The sequence below is a fragment of the Suricata suricatta genome, chromosome 6, assembly GCF_006229205.1.
Source record: "Suricata suricatta isolate VVHF042 chromosome 6, meerkat_22Aug2017_6uvM2_HiC, whole genome shotgun sequence".
Lineage (NCBI taxonomy): Eukaryota > Metazoa > Chordata > Mammalia > Carnivora > Herpestidae > Suricata > Suricata suricatta.
Genome location: NC_043705.1, coordinates 99,445,294 through 99,466,451, shown reverse-complemented (window position 1 = coordinate 99,466,451; position 21,158 = coordinate 99,445,294).

Here is a 21,158-nt window from a genome sequence, read left to right as displayed (position 1 = left end):
CAAGACCGGTGTTCCTTTTATCTATTGCTTCTTAAAGAATGTCCCCAAACTTGGTGGCTTAGAACAACAACAACATTTATTTTGTTCACGAGTTGGCAGTTTGACCAGGGTTTGGTGGGAACAGTGCGTCTCTCTCCTCTCTCTGTCTCACTCTCTCTCTCTCTCTCTCTCTCTCTCTCTCTCTCCACTCAGCTGGGGCGTCTGGAAGGCTGGGGCTGGAGTCTTCTCAAGTCTGTTCGCTCGCATGCCTGGCGATTAATGCTGGCTGTCAGGGCGGCCCTCACCGGCTGCTGGCCAGAACACCGACACTGGGCTTCGTCCTTGCCACAGGATGGCTGGGTTCCGAGGGCAAGCATCCTGGGAGAGAGAGCCGGGCAGGAGCTGTTACCTGCTCTAACCTAGTCTGAGGAGTCCTGCAGCCTCTCCTGGACCCCATTCTACTCATTAGAAGTGAGTCACCCCATGTATTAATCTGCTAGCGCTGTCATAGTAAAGTACCACAGACTGGGAGGCCTAAGCAACAGAAATTTATGTCTCACAGTTTGGGAGACTGCAAGTCCAAGATCAAGGTTTTATCAGGATTGATTTCTTCCAAGGCCCCCTCCTTGGTTTGTGGACGAGTGTCGTCATCTTGTGTCCTCACCAGGGCTTCCCTTGGTGTGTGGGTTTGGGTCCGAATCTCCTCTCATAAGGACCCACCCAAATGGCCTCATTTTAACTTATTTACCTTTTTAAAGGCACTATCCCCGAACAGTCACATTCTGAGGTACTGGAGGATTTGGGTTTTGATGCATGAATTTTATGGGGCGGGGGTGGCAGGAGAGACATAATTGAGCCTGTAACACCAAAGCCAGTCCATATTCAAAGGGGGAGGGATTAAATTCTCCCCCTTGAAGGGAGGAATGTGAAGGGATTTGCAGGTGTGTTTAAAAGCACCATAACTGGGTAAGTGTCAGGGTTTTGGCAAGCCCTGTAACTGGTGACACCCAGTACCCTGAAAAGGGTGTCGAATCTCAGAGAACAGTCAGATCGTGGCTTCCAGGAGAGACCCAGTGCCCAGAGGTGTGAGCAGAATGAGACTACTGCTCATCATCGAAAGGACTGCTGGGGTGAGGTGGCTCCAGACCCTTCTCCTGTTACCCAACCTCCGAGTAAGTTCCTGGAATCTGGTCTGAATTCAGGGAGTGGAAGGGCTCTCAGCAGCATGACTCAGATTGAATTTCCTATCAACCTGGTGACTGAGGGCTTAAGAGCTAGGCTTAATTAGACTTGAAGTAATGTGATGTTCCTTCTAACTGAGGTTTGAAGCAGAGTTCATACTTGTTCCTGGCCATCGTCACGTAAGGATTACAGCAGGGTAGGAATTATATAAGCTTCTCCCTTTAGGCAATTCTGTGCTGTTTCTCCTCCATTCTCTTGAAAAAGTGAAGTAGACGGCGTTCCCAGCTCACCATCTCCTTTCTGACAGGTGATTCTAACCATTTCCCCCAATAGCTACTGCCGTGACATGGTTTAAAAAATAAAATCAGGGGGCGCCTGGGTGGCTCAGTTGGTTAGGCATCCATCTTCGACTCAGGTTATAATCTCACGGTTCATGGGTTCGAGCCCTGCGTCGGGCTCTGTGCTGACAGCTAGCTCAGAGCCTGAGGCCTGTTTCAGATTCTGTGTCTCCCTCTCTCTCTGACCCTCCCCTGCTCACACTGTCTCTCTCTGTCTCTCAAAAATAAATTTTTAAAAAGCATAAAAAGATTAAAAAATAAAATCAGGTGCCGGTGTGGCTCAGTTGGTTAAGTATCCGACTCTTGATTTCGGCTCAGGTCATGATCTTACATCTCATAGGTTTGAGGCCCGCAGTGGGCTCTGTGCTGAAGTGCAAAGCCTGCTTAGGATTCTCTCTCTTTCTCTCTGACCACCCCCCCTCAAAAATAAATAACTAAACATTAAAAAAAATAAAGACGTCATATTCCTGTTTGAAAAAATAAAAATAAAAACAAACAAAAACTAAAATCAAAATGACGTTGCTAGCTGGGAAGGGGTAGGAAGGGGGCACTGGCTCTGAGGCGGGTGAGTGTCTCATTGTCCCCCCCACCGGCCCTCAGATATCCACAGAACCTGAATGTCTTTCACCTCCCTTGTTATATTTCTTGAAATGCCAAGGAAGGAGATTCTCTCCCACCAATATTCCCCTGCAAGCCTTAAGTAAGGTGATCAGTTGGTTCATTAATTTTGTAACAGGTCAAATCAGGGACTCATTACTAACTGTCCCTTTAGTATGAAGGGGCCTTGTTTTCTCCTGAGTGACATGGCTGAGCTATTTGCACCTTTAGAGTTAGGAGCACAGAGGCCCCCTGGGAGGAAAGGGATAAAAAATTCCAGCTTCATCTCCTGGAGGCTCAGAGTTAGGAAATTTGCTTGATGGTCTGTAGTGACCTCACCATCGTAGAAAGGGCCATGAGGCCCCAGAAAGAGAACCGTTTCTGAGGGTAAAGATCAGACCGCTGGGCTGTGCTTCGCGACAAAGGTGAGATATGACCGGAGTGTTGTGCTGGGTCTATGGGAGTGGCTGACCCAGCGCCACCCCCAGCACTCACAGCTGGAGGACACAGGCTCACACGCCTTCCATCCACCCTCTCTCAGCCTCCGTCAGCCTCCCGCTCTGGCTTCACAAAGGATCAGCCAGGCAAAGAAACGCTCTTTGAAGTGGACAATCTCACTAATTCTTCCCGCATCACGCTGGTCTCCATAAAGCAAAAAAAAATTAATGAATTCGACCACATAAAAATTAAAATGTCTTTATGGAAGCAAATTCCATGGATTCAAGAGACAAATGATAAAATGGTACATGATATCTGCAACACCTAGAACAGACAAAATGGTAATTTTTTTTACTTTACAAAGAGCTCATACAAACCAATAAGAATAAATATGAACAAACCAACCGAGAAACGGGCAAAAGGCATGAGGGACAGTTCAGACACACACATACACACACACACACACACACACACACACACACACACAAAACAAATGCTATAACCAATAGATGCATGAAAAGATGCTTAACTTTCTTCTAATTAAAGCCATGCAAATCTAGGCAATAATGAGATGCTAGTTTTCACCTATCAGATTGGCAAAAATCTGAAAAGTTTGATAATACTCCATGATGTTGAGTAAATAAAGAAACAGGGACAATAAATGGAATGGCAATAAATGGAAGTGCATATACCTTTTGACCTGGGGGCCATAGTTTAATCCACATATATATATGTTCACAAATATAACTACAGGAGTATACACTGCAGTATTGTTTCTAGAAAGTAAAAACAAGCAAGAACCATAAATAAGACTAATTGTTACAATTATGGCACATCCATATGATGGAATATTATGCAGCCATCAAAAGCTATGTGATAAACAATTTCCAAGCTATTAATGGAGAAAATCAAAGTGCAGAACAGTATGCACAAAATAGTCCCATGTGTGACTGAAAGAAAGAATACATATGCTAGCGTGTGCATAATATTTCTGGAAAGAGTCACACAAAAATTTTTGGGAATTAAGTACTTAAAAGTGAGAGAAAGCAATTTTACTTTTTGCTTCATAAGCTTTTACTATATTTGTGGGTTTTTTTAAAGTCATTTGCATGTCTTGCTTTTATTTATTCATGTTTTTAAGGTTTGCAGAAATACCCCTGTAGTATAGTGGCCTATTTACATGTTTGTGTTCCCTATAAGTCTTTTTTAAAATTTTTTTAATGTTTTTTATTAATTTTTAAGAAACAGAGAGACAGCGTGAGCAGGGGAGGGTCAGAGAGAGAGTGAGACACAGAATCGAAGCAGGCTCCAGGCTCTGAGCTAGCTGTCAGCACAGAGCCCCACGCAGGGCTCGAACCCATGAACCATGAGATCATGACCTGAGCCGAAGCCGGAAGCCGGATGCTTAACTGACTGAGCCACCCAGGTGCCCCTATGTTCCCTATAAGTCTTAACTTACTGGTTAGGGTGATACCCAGCACAAACGATCCCTGGGTAGGGATGACACTTGGTAATGCCAGCCTAATTTATGATATCACATGAGATACTGAAGGGAGGCTTGGGAAGCTGATCTTCATGAATAAAGTGGACAGAAACAGTGAAATATCTGGAAGAATGTTGAACTCCCCTGTACTTACAGGCTAGTGGCATCTAGAAAAACTTGGATCATGAGAGTATATGCTTTCTCTCTAGTCAGTTCTGGTTGAAGTTTTAGGTAAAATTGCAGTGGGGGAAGATGTTAAATGTGCCATCCATTATTGAATGAAAACAAGGTTTTGTAGATGTCAGTTCTTGAGCATAAAACGCCAAGGACAAAAGAGCAGTTCTTCAACTTTCTATTCCATCCTGTTGCTTATGGCCCATGCAGGGACACGATAGAAATCTTGGGCGATGATTCTTCATTAGAGCAGAATAAAGATGCATGGCATCAGAAAACTCTTTTTTGCAACAAATACCAGCAAGACAAGTGTAGGCCCATGATGGTGATCCACATCTTCCAATCTTAGAGCCAAAGCGTGTGGCCAAACATGACTGCAATAGTCATCAAATACACTCAAGTTTTTTTCCCCTCTAATTCTCATTTACTGTGGAAATAATACATAATTTATAACGATAATTCTCAAACTTTAGCAGGCATCAGAATCACCTGGGAAGCATTTTAAAAGAGATTGTTGGGCCCCATCCCTAGTCTTTCTGATTCAGTAGGTCTGAGATGGCACCTGAGAATTTGTATTTCTAGCAAGTTCCCAAATGATGCTGATACTATGGGTCTTGGGACCACACTTTGAGAACCGCTGGTTTATAAGGACACAGTGTCTGTTTTTTCTTTTCCATCAACAGCCCTCACATCCTTTAGTGGTCCTCATGATCTCTTTTGCAAACTCACCTAAAAAACCATTTTCTTTTATGTTCCTAAATCTTGTACCTCTTCTCCCCTTTTCTGGCCCTGTGCACACACCAAAGAGCCCATCTGGCAATGGCAGTAGACTCCCTGACGGGGTGTGGAGAGGAACAAAATGAATCAGGCAGAGCCAGAATCTTTCTTCACAAATAGGGAGAGGACTGGGAACACTCATGTGTTAATTTTCAACTTCTCACCAGGCAAAGGGACATTAATCTTCAATCAGGGACTGGGCATACCAGCGGCATGCAGCAATGGGTAGCTTTGGTCTCTGAATCTGCCCGATGGTTGCCTACGCGTGGGTATCACTGAGGGTCCTGGTGGGCTCATTCCCAGAAGGGAAGTTTTGGCAAGAGTAGAGAAAAGCCATCGGAATGTTTGTTTTTAAAAGCTCACTCAATGGAGCCTGGCTCCCCACAGAGCCCTTTCAGCCCCTCCCCTTCTTCTCATTCCCCAACTTCCAGGGCCTCTCTTCTCCTTCCTTAGCTGGCTGGCTCCAGGGGGCTGTGTTCTTGGGCACGTGTCAGAGCACATGTACAGGGATTATCCCAGAGGGGACCAGGGGCCCTGGGGAAACAGGGGTAAGATAACTCTTGTTGGAAGACAGTAGGACATTTCTTTTTTTCTCCATTTTTTCTTAGTGGGAAAGAAAACAAGAAAGGAAGGTAGGAAGGAAGAAAGGAAGGAAGGGGAGAAGGAAGAGAAGGGAAAGACAGAAAGGAAGAAAAGAGGAAGGAAAGAAGGTAGAAAGCCATGAAAGGAAAGAATCTGATTAGAGCTTACTTAGACAGAATGAGCTGAACAAACCCTATTCAAAAGGCCATCTTTCCTCTCCATCTGACTGACATTAATCTCTTAGGTAGATGCAGCTCTTGTCTGAATTCAAAAGTACTTTTCTAGAAGGAGGAGAAAGTCTAGTGGTCAAACATGTGGTCTCCTAGGGCAGTGTATTCTAAACTTTGAAGATATAGAGATTGTGGTAAAATGCAGATTCTAATTCAGTAGCTCCTGGTGAGGCCTGAGTGAGACTCTGCATTTCTACCATCTCCCAGGTGAGGCTGCTGCTGCTGGTCTGTGAACCATCCTTTGTGTAGCAAGTTTGTGGAGTGCTTTGAACTAGAAGCAATCTTAGAAATAATTTGAATCCAATATTTCTGCAAATTAGATAACTAGAGCCCTGCAATTGTGTGACTTCCTCAAGGCCACAGATGTGCGGAATGACAGAACCAAGTCTAGAACTGGGTTCTCACAGTTCTGTACTTTTTCAACTTACCCTGGAAGCAAGGAAGGAATAGAAAACAGGTACCAGAAACACTAGAATATGATCATTTAAAAGGAGTGTCTGGTGGTGCCTGGTTGGCTCAGTTGGTTGAACGTCTGACTTCAGCTCAGGTCATGATCTCCTGGTTCACAAGTTCGAGCCTCACATTGAGCTCTTTGCTGCCAGCCCAGGGCCCAGAGCCTGCTTTGGATTCTGTGTCTCTCTCTCTCTTTCTGCTCCTTCTCTGTTAGTTCTCTCTCTCTCCCTTTCTCTCAAAAATAAATAAAACATTAAAAAATAATAAAAATAAATAAAATAAAAGGAGCCTCTTGACCTGGGAAAGCCAGTAGCCAAGTCCACTCTGACAGTGGTCACCAAATTGGGACCCTGGAATTCACTAAGGACCTGGTTGCCACTGACCCATCGCCTAACAGCCACAGATGTCAGAAAAGGGAACACTTTCACATTTTCCCAAGTCCTGATTGCACCTGGTAATTTATGGTGGTTGTCAAGTTAGAATCTTAAGTGGGTCCCATTAGGCACCTCCTAGAAAGACAGAATTGCCTGGAACATGAGGCTGAGGTGGAGCAAACCCTCAGAAGAAAATCTAAACAGCTGATGGGTTATTAGAAGCTCAGGGATGTTTGAGTCCCGAGAGCCCTCGCACTTCCTGGGCCTACTTCTTCTTATCTATCAGTACTCTTCTTGTTGTTTTGGAGGCAGCACTTTGTCCAACACAGCTGGGAATCCTGGAACTGGAAGTAAAACTTTCCAGGAGGGAAAATATTTGTTCTGCTCTGTTGACCAGGCCAAACCACTGTGGTGAGCTGGGTTACTACAGGAAGGCCCCCTAAATTGGATGTTTATAAAGACCCACATTTCAGGCCTGGCTCTGCTAATTATCAGGCCTAGAAAGGGCTTCTAGGAAAGAAGTACCATTCATTCCTTCACTTCTTTCACTCACTTTACTCATTTATTCAGTCAATCAATAAACATTTACTGCATACCAACTCATGTGCCAGAATGTAAAGACACGAGAACCCTTAAATGCTCTCAAGGGATTCGCAGTCTAATACGGGAAATGGAAAATCAACTACTCATTATAATATAGCTGTGAGAGGGGCAGGAAACACATGTTGGGAACATAAAGGAGAGAGTGACATAAGAGTTGTTGGTGGAAGAAGGCTTCCCGGAAGAGGTGTTAGTTGAACTGAGTCTTGAGAGAAAAGTGGGAAGGGTTGGGGGCACAGAAAGAGCCTTCTAGACAGAGAGAACAGCATGCACATGGCCAAGCCTTATAACTGCCAGATCACTCAAGGGTTGGGAAATTAAGTTTGGTTGGACCACAGGGTTGGGATAGTATAATGTGGGTGGGGCCAGGTCACAAAGGCCCCGTTTCAATTAGACAAAACTGTGAAGAGAAATTTTGTGTAATTAGTTATAAGAATAGTAACTGTAATCCTCATCATAATAACTGCATTCATTAAGCCTATTGCTAGTATTTAATCCTCATAGCTAATCCGTGAGCTAGGTGCTGATGTCACACCTGCAGCAGGGATGTGGCTTTTGAGACCCAGGGAGCACAAGTAACTGAAGTTCTGATACAGCCACACTCTCAACCCCACCGGGTTCAGAACACCATTTTATAACAAATATCTTCACCCCCTTTATTATTGTGACATGCAGTTCAAACATAATATCCACTTAGATTCATAATTTTAAAAGATATTCTAATGTCTCTCTGTAATATAAATAAAAAAGAAAAGAAAAATAATTTATGATAGAGTAATATGTATTGCAGTATAGAAAAATATAGACCTGACTCTTCTAGAAGCATTATGAAATAGTTGATGGTCGTACTTCAGATATAGAGTCATAGTCACCTTGAATGTGACAGTTTAGATGCAGACTGATATCTCCGTGTTTCAAGAATGAAGTAAATGCCCAGACCCACAATGCTGTTGCTGAACTGGTTTTTAAAATTTTTTTAATGTTTATTTTTGAGAGGGAGAGAGACAGAGTGTGAGCAGGGAAGGAGCAGAGAGAGAGGGAGACACATAATCCAAAGCAGGCTTCAGGAACTGAGCTGTCAGCACAGAGTCCAACGTGGGGCTCAAACTCATGAACTGTGAGATCATGGCCTGAGCCAAAGTCGGCCGCTTAACAGACTGAGCCACTCAGGCACCCCGGAGAACCAATTTTTTCAACCTGTCTGAGTTGTCCTGGAAGGTTTCTCGTACCTCTGTACTACTGATAGCTTCTTTGTGGTGACACTAGGGGGATTCCCTGTCCCTTGGGTTTCCTGCAGTTTGGTAGTTGGATGTTGAATTTTTATTAAGTTCACAATCACATTTTGGCAAGGCTGCCTCATTGGTAGTGCTTTGACTGTGGTGTCTGATTATCTCTGCAATGCGAGCAGTCACTGATCATTGCTGGGATCCATGGATTCATGCTGCAAAATGAGGGTGGACTCATTCTGAATTCTATCTTTTTTTTTTTAATTAGCTAGAATACCTCTATGCCAAGAAACTCTCCTTCATCAATAATATGGTTATACCAAGACACAGTCCTTACCAAAAAATATAATTAATGCTCATTCTTTCCTCTTATTTTCCAGTTTTATAAATAATATGCTGTTTCGACAGCAACCAGTAAGGGTGGTTAATAAATATTTTTCAATATTATAAATTTAAATACATGAGATGGGATTTGCAGGTAAGATGCTCAAATTACTCCATCTTTGGTGAATGGGAGCCTCGGCGAGTCAGCTCCTGCGTCCTTTTGACACAATCCTAGTAATCTTTGAGAGCTTCCTTGCTTCCTGGTATGACAAATTTTCCAGGCTCATTTTGTACATTTTCTGCCCAGACATGAAATCAGTCGTTTCTCCAAGGAGCCCTGGTTTCTTTTAGTGAGAAATGGAGTTTAGAGATAATAATCTAGACCAAGCGGGGCTCACTGCTTCTGGATTGTTATTTCTAGGCCTTTTCTGTGGATAGAACTAGGAAACATGTATCTTACTGATATGCATCATACAGATCGCTGTTATTCAGAGGATTTTCCCTCACCATCATCTGTCTTACATCTGTATTTCTTTTCTCCCATGTTGAAAATCCTGATTTTCCATGATACTCACGAGAGTATTTGTTTGATTTATCCCGCACTACATTCACAACAGTCTTGGAATAACACCATCAATACTACCACCACCAGTGCAATTACTACAGACAGTTGTTTTTACCAGACCCTTTGTCCTAGGACAAATCTTAGTAGGGACATGCAGTCAGGAAGTTGTACTTAAAGACACTTTAAAGTGTCATATGATTATGCCAACAACTAGTTACACGTTTAAATTCCTTTGATTTTGGAATTTTTAGGGAATGTTTTTTAAAACAAGATATGTTTGGGCACCTGGGTAATTCAGTTAAGCATCCGACTTTGGCTCAGGTCATGATCTCACGGTTCGTGGGTTTGAGCCCTGCATCAGGCTCTGTGCTGACAGCTAGCTCAGAGCCTGGAGCCTGCTTCAGATTCTGTGTCTCTTTCTCTCTCTGCTCCTCCCTTGTTCATGCTCTGTCTCTCAAAAATAAATAAAAGTAAAAAAAAAAAACAAACAACCCAAGATATATTAAAATAAGCCCCTGCCACCTTCACCCAGTTCCTTCCCTCTTCCTGTAAGAAATCACGTAAAAATTTTTACAATGGATCTTTCTGTTGTGTAGATATTGACATGGATATAGACATGGGATTGTATAAAGCTTCTGGGCCTGACAGACTCCGTTTTAACAAAAGCTCCGCTTTCCTTGCTAGAAAAGATGGCTAATGGATTCTTAAACTGTGCAAGAAGATCTTTGGACCAGGCCAGAAGCAGCAATTGTTTTATAGGCAGTTGTTCATAAAGTCAGCAGGACAAGTGGCCTCCTGACCATGACACTGTTGGTACAGACGTTCTGCAGACAGAATAGCTAATGCATACCAGGAATGGTTTGTTAATACCAACAGAATAGGCCATCAGTATGTAACCAGTCTGTTAGTACCAATTGACAATTTGTTTCTCTTTTATCCAAGTCATGTAATTGCTCCACTTTCTCTTTCTCATAAAAACTCCTTTACCTTGCAGGCAGGAGACACTTTCCTGGTTATTGCTGGACACTGTGCTCTCCGAATAAATGTTTGGATCCCAAATAAATGTTTGATGCCTCTCATTGTTGGCTCTTTATTTTCAGGTTGATGGATAAATAATGTTTCATGTGTCTAACTTGTATCCACACCTCCCCTGTCTCAGATAAATTGTAGTATATTGTACACATTACTAACCATTTTGTCTTTTTTTTTTTTAACTTAACAATATATCCTGAATCACACACAACTGGGTTCAAATCCCATCTATGTCACTGTGTGATCTTGGGCATGCATTTTATGCTCTCTGAGCCTCAGTTTCCTCATCTGTAAAATCAGACTGGTAACCCATCTTTCCAGGTTGCTGTAAAAGTTATGTGTGCAGGCAGTAGACCACTGCGGGGCACATAGTAGGCACTCAATGTATAGTAGTTCTAATGGTTTATAGATGTTATATTTAATGCATTTATGCATCTCCCATTTGACAAGACCCTTGTCATTCCCCATCAGTGTCCCACAGTGAAGCATAAGAGTGGTGGGTGGGCAGTTTGAGAGTCACTGAATAAAGACTTACAGAATTAGAATTATTCGTACTGGCAAGAATCCGGAGAAACCTTAGCAACCATCCTGCTTATTTAACAGAGAGAGAAATAAAGACCAAGAAAGACTAAGTGATTTGCCCAAGACCACAAACCAAGATGGAAAAAGTGTTGGTGATGCCCAGTTTAATTCTTTTTCAAGGTAACTTTTCTCTAAAGCAAAGTTCATTTTCTGCAGTTGGTAGAAGTTTCTCTGTACATTCCTGCCTGCTCTCTGTAAATGGAGAAATAGGGTGAGGACGGGTCAGGGAAACTATGCCTTGAAGAAGAGTTTCTTCTCTCCTTTGGTATGTAAACATAGTAACAATGGGCAGATCTCTATCACTGAGAGCAGGGGCTCATGAATATATCCAGTTGGGAATTGTGGGTGGATAAATGAGTTCAAGGAACATGAGTTCAAGGAACAGTCTCTTGTCCTCAGGGGGCTTTAAAACAATTAAAACAACTTCAAGCCCATTGAAAAGCCAAATATGGCTGTAAAAATGTATGTCAGTGCTTAAAATAATAATGCATTGTAATAACTATCTTATTTTCATTACAACCTTTGGATATGGTTACTATTATGACTTCTGTTTTGTATACAAGGACACTTGGGTTTAAGTAGGTTTTGTGACTTTCCTAAAGTTATACAGCTAAGGAGCCGAAAAGCTGTGTCTGTATTCGAGTCTGTGACTCCAACTCCCATGCTCTTAATAAGATGCCAGCTTTGGGGCTTGGGTGGCTTAGTCGGTTAAGAGTCTAACGTCACCTCTTGTAATGATCTCACAGCTCGTGAGTTTGACCCCCGCATCTGGCTCTCTGCTGACAGCTCGGAGCCTGGAGCCTGCTTCCGATTCTGTCTCCCTCTCCCTCTGCCACTCCTCCACTCACACTCTGTCTCTCTCTCCTTCAAAAATAAATAAAACAGTAAACAAAATAAGATGCTGCCTTTGAGTCAAGTAAACTAGAGCAGGGTTCTCACACTTGAAAGTGCCATTAGTCAGTGAAGGATCTTGTTAAAATGCAGATTTAGTCAGGGGGTCTGAGAGGGAGCCCAAGAGTCTGCATTTCTAACTTCCAGGTGATGCTGAAGCTGCTGGTCCATAGACCACACTTGTGTAGCTCCACTCATGAGCTCCGTGAGCATGCGAAAAGTACTTAATTTCTTTTACTGCTAGGTTCTTTATCTATAAAGAAGGAGAAAGCAGTGCCTACATCATAGGATTGCTGGTTGTAGTCAACCACATAATGTATATAAAGCTGCCTGCCATACTGCCTACATATCTGCAATTATAAAAGTTACTCTCATAACTTCTACTATAACGAAATCTCCACTGATTCCTTAGGAGGTGGGATGCTGGGCAGGTGCATGTTCACCTAAGATCTGTAAGTGACTCTTACACATGCAAAAGTTCATAACCCTGCACTCCGTCTCTGTCAAGGGCAGGAAAGTCCCCAAAGTCAGCTTGAGTTTTCCAAATCCCACAGGCATTTGGCTTGACTAGGTCCAATTCAGGAAGCCATGTGGTGGTGCCTCCTATAAAACTGTCACTTCCCAAACAGCACAGACAATGAGAGTTTTGTGAGGCAGTTTTCATTGCTTTCTAAGCAAATGTCCATCCGAGGGCTCCTGTTTCTCCGCAGGGTGTCAGAAAGGGACTCAAATCATTGAGTTGTGAGCACAATAACTTTACTCTCAGGGCATGCACGCCAGGAGACAAATGGGAAAGGGTGGCTGGGATGGAATGCTGAGTCATAGGCTCAGAGCCCTTGATGATGAGCGAGGTTCCTGTGGGAAAGAAAGCCATTTGTACAGCACGCCATTTCCCTTTCTATGTGGTGCCTCTGGCTATACCCTGACCTGGATTTAGAATCTGAAGTTTTCATTTATTGAGTTTGGGAAATTCAATTCAACAAATCTTTATTGACATCCATCATGCCAGGCACCATGCTAGATGCAGAGACACAAGACTAGTGAGACATTTAACATTCCTGGGAGGGGTGGCAGCAGGTGATAAGTATATAAACGAACAAATGAATAAATAAGGCCATTTTAGATTCCAATAAAGGCGAGGAAGGAAACAAGCAGAGAAATATAATAGAAAGGGACAGAATGAGACTGTATTTGAAGAGGAGTCGAGAAAGGCCTCTTTGAGGAGCCAATAATTATGGTAAGGCCTTTCAAAGAGGAGAGGAAGAGCATTGCATGATGAAGGAACAGCATGTATGAAAATTCTGAAGAGATAAAGAGCTTGGCTTGTTGGAATAACTGAAAGAAATCCAATATGGCTGGGAAATGCATGTGTGCATGTGTGTGAGTGAGTGTGTGTATGTGTGAGTCAGGAGGTGAGCCCAAATGAGGTTCAAGAGACGACTAGCAGTAATGGATAACACTTCATAAGGACTCATGGTTCTAAGCACTTTGCCTATAATGTTCCTTTACTGCTCACAACTCTTATCACAGCCATTTCACAGATGTTGAAACTGAGGGACAGAGTGATTAACCAGGGTCAAAGTTAAGCAGGGCCTAATCTACTAACAATTTGTAGTGTCTGTACCTGCAAAATGTGAGATAGGAAACTTCATTTGGGGAGTCTAGCCCTTACGTCCTATTTTCTCTGGACCCCTCTCCTCACCCTTTTGGTGTTGTTACCTTCTCATCCCCCTTCTCCCATCCCCACCCCCAATGGTTACACAAAATACTAGAAATAAGAAGTTGAAAAGCTGAGAACTATAGAAGTGGGAAATCTTCTACTTGTTGGATTACCACGTGGCCAGCTAAGTGTTGCTACTAGTTTTTCTCCTCATACATAATGATATTTAATTAGCATTCATTAAGGTCAGTGTAGCTCAGTGATTAGGGTAAGGAATCATGATTGAATAGATCCAAGTGTCACCATTTATCATATATCCTGGAGCCTAAGAAGCCATCAGTTATAAGATATATCACTGGGTCAGAGGAGAAATGCTGTGCCAAAAGTGTTCATCAGTTGTGAGATCGCCTTTAATCCAGAGATGTTCAAGTGTGAAGGGGAATAAACATGGTGTTTTAGAATCAGGAAATAGGGTGTGACAGTGGGGAGATTTCTCCAAACCTTAGGTGTCTAATCTGTAAAATGGGTGCAATGACACCTACTTTCCTGGGTCATTGTGAGCAGTTCTAGGTTTGTGAGCTCAGGCAGACTGAGTACGTGCTTAAGGTACCAGCAAGGAAGAAAAGGAAATGTGAAAAGTTCAGCTTTGATGAACAAGATCCAAACTTTGCAATGACACATCTAGAAAGAAGCTATTTTAATTTTGAGATGCATGCAGTCTTCTTTATTTGATTTACCACATGTAGTTGTTTTTATGTTGAATATGGTTGGGGGGAGTCCACTGTAATCTTTTCTGTGTCCAAGTCTTCTGGAAGTCTTAGCAAAGCCCTGTTGGGGAGAGCGAATGAAATGTTGCCTGGTGAGTGATGAGACATGCCCAGCAAATAGCAAGGCTTTGCAAATGTTGTTTCCATCATTATTTCTCCATTCTGGATCTTGGGTTCTTCACTGGGGAAACATGGAGAAGCCATGACTAGTGTGGTCATATAATTGTCACCCAAACTAGAACAATTTTGACAGTGCAGGAAAGTGCTATTTTTTTAAACATTTATTTATTTATTTATTTTGGGAGAGAGAGAGAGAGAGAGAGAGAGAGAGAGAGAGAGAGCGCGCACGCGCAGGAGAGGGGCAGAGAGAGAATCCCAAATGGGCTTTACCATGGCAACACAGAGCCCAACGTGGGGCTCAATCTCATGAACTGAGAGACCATGACCTGAGCTGAAATCAAGAGTCAGAGGCTTAATGGACTGAGCTACCCAGGTGCCCCAAAAGTGCTATTAATTAAAGAGCAAGGTTGGGCGTAAAATGGTACTGTCGCTGGCAAGCTAGGACATGTGGTTTCTGTAACCACAAAGTCCAGATCCCATTGTTTGGGAATTTACCGACTAATGGGAGCAATGAAGAAATCCCAGTGTCTCTGCCTTTCAAGGGATTCAAAGCCTCTCCAAGGCATGGACAATAATCTACTTATTTAAGATTTCTTTTTTGTTGAAGTCGAAGTTTCACATAACAAAAAATTTTGGTTTGAACATGTGATTTCATTGTCATAGAATTTTTCTTCACAAATGCTTCAACAAGACATGGATATACTGATTCTCTGTAATGTTAACAGTGATATTCCTCTCCCATCTAAGGAAAAGACTCATTCTAAATTACAATGTTACAAGGAGAAGAAAGCCAATTAATTTCAGACTCCACTAACCTGGGATTTGTATTAACTTGTGCAGAGGCTGGGACTGATATTCCCCTCTGCTTTAGCTATTGGTAAATGAATTTGTAAAAATGCATTTTTTCCATGTGCATGAAGAGGGATGGGATACAGGGCTTAGAGGGAGCTAAAGCTGTGTGATCATAGTAGCTGATGGATTGTGAATGTTTATTATGTCTCAGGTACTGAGCTAAGCATTTCATGTGTATTAAGTAACTTATCTAATTCTTCCCTAAACTCTATGAAGTTGGCATAAGTGGAAGAAAACAAGGTTTAGAGAGGTTTGTTTCATTTTCCACAGTTGGTAAGAAAAGGAAGCCAGGAGGCAGACGACCATTCTTTACTATCTCTCCAGAAAACGGAAATAATTTACTTCAGATAACTTGACATGAGAGGGGATGCAGAAGAAATAAAACAATATGGCCCAAACCTTACCTTCACTTAGAAGCTCACAGTGCCTGGTACATATAGCTCATATGCTAATTATAATTTTTCATTTTTGTCTTCCCTCTAGACTTACAAGAAAGTATGTAGATCTGCCATATTTGGTGCCTAGCATGTTTCCTGGTGCTCATGACTTTGTTTATTTTTTGATTTAACAAATATCTATTTGTTATACTATCTATTATATTTAATAATATGTTTTATAATTATATTATGATATATTTAATGTATATTACATATGTTATATATTATACAATGAATAAAATTTTATAATGTATTTAATATATTTTATAATATATACTTAATATATATATATTTTGTAATATGTACTTTATAAGATATATTTATATGTTATATATAATTTGATTTTATATATTTTATAATATATATTTAATATTTTAAATGTTATATATTGAATATGCTTTATAATATATATTTATGTATTATGACATATTTTATAATATGTTGTAATATATTTAATGATATACATTAATATGTATTTAATAACATATTTACATGCTGAACATATATGTATTATATAATACATAAAATTTAATAAATATTTATTGTAGGCACTCTGCTCAGTACAGAGATAAACATTAAGACTCACTTGACTTTTGTCCACATTGAGCTCGTTATTCCACACTCCTGACGCATCATTATTCAATGGATAGTTGCAGAAAGGACAGATAGAGCCACCAAGCTGAAGAGACTTAAATGTCCTCCAATTTCTCCCCAGGCTTAGGCAGTACAGAACCCTTAGGTCGAGGATAAGAAGGAAAGATAGGCTGTTGACTAGGTAAATAAAATCAACACCATTTTTCTCAAATCCCAAGGTGTATACAAATTGTCCAAGACTCTTGTGAGAAATGCTGATTCCAGAAACTTCTCCCAGAAGCTATGATTTAGCAGCTCTGAAGTACTCCCAGATAGCTGATTCATTTACTGAACAGATAGTTCTTAAGATTCTACTGTGTGCCAGTCACTGTTTTGGACCCTGGGGTTCAGCAGTTAATAAACTAGATGTGTCTTTATCCTGAAGACCCTAAGATCTATCCCAGTGGAGAAGATACGGATGAATAAATAAGATCATTTCAAACTGGGGCAGTGTTACCAAGTGGGTGATGGGTTGAAGAATGGTTTGCAGGGAGGGGTGGGGGACCACTTTCATGCTTGAGGGTCGGGAGTGCCTCTCTGAAGAACTGGCATTTGAATTGAGTTCTTGAACCATGAGAGTGAACCAGCCACGCAGAGCTAGGAAAGAGGAGGTTTTGATGGACTGTCATGTTCCAGGGACAGAAAGGAGACCTGTATTGGACTAAAGTGAGCTACAAGAGGATGTCAGAGAAGTAGGCAAGGGGCCACAATGATGGATTTGGACGTTACCCTAAGAAACACATGAAGCCTTAGAAAACATTGAAGCAGTAGAAAGCCTTAAATCCTACACTTTGAAAAATGCTAACCATGTGGCATGGCCTCAGCCAAGGAAACAGGCTTCTGGAATCTCGCCTTATTACCTTTCCACCCTGTCCCCATCATCTGCTCTCTTCAGAGCAGTGTGCAGTCATGGCTATCTTTCTCTGTCCCTGTTACTAACTGAGGGCTAAGTGAACATGCTTGGGTGAGGATCCGTGACAAACGGTTGACACGATCACCTCATAAAATGATTGTAGCTGACTAAATAAGGGGCATACGCTCCTTCAGAGTCCCAGTGTCCTGAGGAGAGAAAGAACAGCTATTTCCTCTCCTCTCGTTAAGGACTTAAGCCTTCTTCATATTGAAGAGCTTCCATAAACAAAACGAGAGATTACTGGATGTTCCCACAAAAATTGTTTGTGTAACTGAAAAGCGTCTGTATAAAGGGGAGCTCTTGGTGTTGGCAAATGCCATGACAAATGTTCTATCCCAAGACCTGGGGGGAGGGGGGCCAGAGGGCCAGGGCAGATTCCCAAGCTGCATGGGATTTTCTTTCCTGGATTAAATTCATTCTTGAAGATGAGTCCTGAATTTGAGGAAGTGATCATAATAAGGTCTTTTCCCCAGCCTCTGACTCAGACTTCTGATCTGGCGCCGAGTTTATGTGGCATGGCATTGCCTTCTCTCTAGGTAGCGCTGGGTCTCATCTGAGTTAGGGATGCATGCTTAGTTTATTTCCCCCAGGTGGCAGCACACCATTCTTCTTGGGTTGTTCTTGTCTTGAGGAGCATCTCTGTCTTGTATCCCCCAAATGCAAGATTATTGAGAACGTCTAGAATCTTCTAAAGAATTCAGGTGACACTACATGTTTCTTCCTAGCAAGTTTTCTATAAATGTGGTATTATATATCCTTTAAGCCCAGCCCACATTCTGTAAATGTGGTATTATATATCCTCAACCTCCTCTCTGAGAACTGCTCTCCCCTTCAACCTCCATATTTATGGGATGTGATCCTTCCCTTCCTGGCCAAGACTAGTTGGATTATATATGAACACCTGACTCAATGTGCACCAAACAGATTCTCTGTCCTGCAAGCCTGAACTGGATGTTCAGAGATGCTAGCCATTCCCAGCCGTTGCTAGAATCAAAGGAATATGAACTCTAGATCTTTGTTGTCCAGTTTGGTAGCCACTAAACACAGGTCATATGAAGTACGGCCAATCCAAACTGAGATTTTCTGTGAGTATAAACTATACATTAGATTAAAAAAAAATTGAAATACCTCATTAAATCTTCTTATATTGATTACATGTTAAATTATATCCTGATTAAAGGTATATTTTTAAACAAATTTTTCCTTTTTAAAATGTCTCCACTAAAAATTTTTAAATTATATTTGTGACTTTCATTGTGTTTCTATTGGAAAAAGCTACTGTTAATCTGTCCCATGTACCTGGAGAAAGAAAAATAAAGGAAATGCTCAGAGAAATGGAAATACAAAGGAACAGTGGCTCCAGAGGGAAAGAGAGAGAGAGGGAGAGAGAGAGAGAGAGAGGGGGAGAGAGAGAGAAAGAGAGAGAAAGGGGGAGAATGAGGATAAGGAGTGGGGATGGGGTGGAGAGGGGGCTAGAAAGAGTTAAAAGGAACGAGATAGAGACAAGGAAAGTCTGCCTGGGTTCCCAATGACAATTCAGTTCTTGGTTTTAGTCCACCGACAGGACTAAATGATTTCTGATCATTGGTTCTAAGAGACACGTCTATATTCTTATAATAAAATTTCCTTTTTCAGCTTAAGTGTATTTGAGCTTACTTGCAATGAAAAGAGATACTTCTGAAATGTAACAGTGTGTAGATTGCTGGAATCCAGGGATAAGTTTAAGAATTTAGATACCATGACACAGCATAAGATGGCAAATGTCTGACACATTTACTGCCACTTTCTTATCTGTGGCATGTCAGACTTTGCTAATCAATCACAGCCTAGGCATGACCTTAGAATCCTTTCCAATGCCAGATCACTGGTCAATCATCACCAATAGATTGGAAATGGCACATGAGGAAAATCCTATTTGTTATTCTTGAGAAAATCATTGAAGTAGAAGTCCAGGGAGACACGGATTTTTGGTCCAGTTGAAACATACTCTTGGATTTTTTTTTTTTATCAAGTCATTTCCTTTTTCTGAGCCTCAGTTGCCTCTCTTGTGAAATGGCAACAGTGATAGCACATACCCAGAGTTGTGGTGAGAAATGGGTATAGTTGTAGACATGAAAGGCCCTGGAAGCACAAACACACACGTGAACTGCTATTCTGACCAAGACGCTCAGCATCCAGGGCCAGTCGGGGTCTCTTTTGCGCTGCCCTCAGCCTTATGACAACTTTGTAGTAGAGAGCACTGTCATAAGAACCTGGGTTTTGGAAGCAATTCTCCATAACCATCGTAAATGAAATGGAGTTGTTTTTAGAAGGCTGCAGGACGCATCAATTTCATGTCTTATTTTATTTTATTTTTATTTTATTTTCTGCACAGAGGAAGTTGGCACTAAGAGGTAGTACTGACAAGAGAGATTTTGGAAAATGACTCATCTGGAATTTGCTGGAGGAGCCTGAAGTTAGTGGAACTTCAGACTTGGGGAGAAAAAAGGAGGTGTGTGTATGAGTGTGTGTGTGTGTGTGTGTGTGTGTGTGTGTGTGTGATTTATGTCCGTAAATGCTGTTCTGTCCCTGAAGCATCTAGAAAATATTTCACAGGGAGAAAGGGCATAGTATGACTGGGTCTGGGTCTAATGCAAGCGGCATTTTTTGTGGCCATTAAAGTTTGTTGAGGAACAGAACATGGATGCAGGCAAGTGAAATCTTCTCATAAGTATAGTGAGAATGTAGGACAGTTTTTATTTCAAATCATCTTTCCCACTTGACTAATAAGTGTAATAAGACTTGTAAAATCATGTGGTCTAACTTGAGGTTCTGAAAATATGGTCACCATACCCCTAATACACTGCTTTACTTCTTCAAGCCCAAAGGAGAGTGTCACCATGGCCACTCCTGAATTATTCACATGACCATGGGGATTGTATCTATCAAACAGTCCCATGTCCTGGATTCAAGAGTCCCTCATCCTAAGAGAAATAAAAAATCAGCATAGTGAATAATTTTGATAATAGCTAACAGTGATATTGCACTTAAAAATTTACCTCACTCTGTCCTAAGCATTTTACATATATTCACTTAATTTATTCCTCACAGCAACCCAAAGAGATAGGGACAGTAACTACCCAAGTTTTATAGATGAGGAGCCTGGGGCAAAGAGAGATAAGATGATATGCCTGAGATCCCACAGCTAGTAAGTGAAAGGAGTCATCCTCGTAATGGCTCTGTGAGGGCCTAGGCCACTAGGCAGGGAGAAGGGAATTCCAGAATTATGAAGGAAGGATCAGTTATACTCATCTCCAGAAATAGCAATGCAGAATGTCAGAACGGAAAAGGAAGTCAGTGACCAGCAATCCTCACAGCTTATTTTAGAAATGAGGAAACAGAGATCCAGAAAGGGTAAGTGATTTGTTCAAGACCGTGAGAGTTAGTGGCAGAGGCAAGGATATAACTCAGGTGTCCTGAGTCCTATTCTGCTGTGGATCCATGATTCCCTTGCTGCTGTGTGCCACTGACAGTAAGTCTGTCCAGCTGCTGCCTGTGGCCTTTCAGTTTAGGTCTCTTTGATGCTTTCTGCTCCTCCACTTTGGCTGGTCTTTCCTGCAACATGGGAATTGAAGTTCTAGGCTTGGAGTTCAAAATGTCATTTTTGACCCCTCTCTTGTCTGTCATTGTCATCAATCCACCTTTCACTTTCCCATCAGATTGTTTTTCCCACAACTCTGCTAGACAATTCATCTTGCCTCTGCTCTAGAGCCTTGGCAGTCCTGCGTGGCCTCTAACACCTACCTGATGCAGAGGACCACAGCCTGGGGCACAGTGATTGGTCCAGGGCTGTGCGTTATGACTTCAGCCGAGCCAATGACATCTAATCTTGGAACTTAGCAAAAGGTTATTCTCTTTCCTAAGGAGTTGCTAAACTAATGGGATAATAAGACTTTGTGGGCAACTGGAG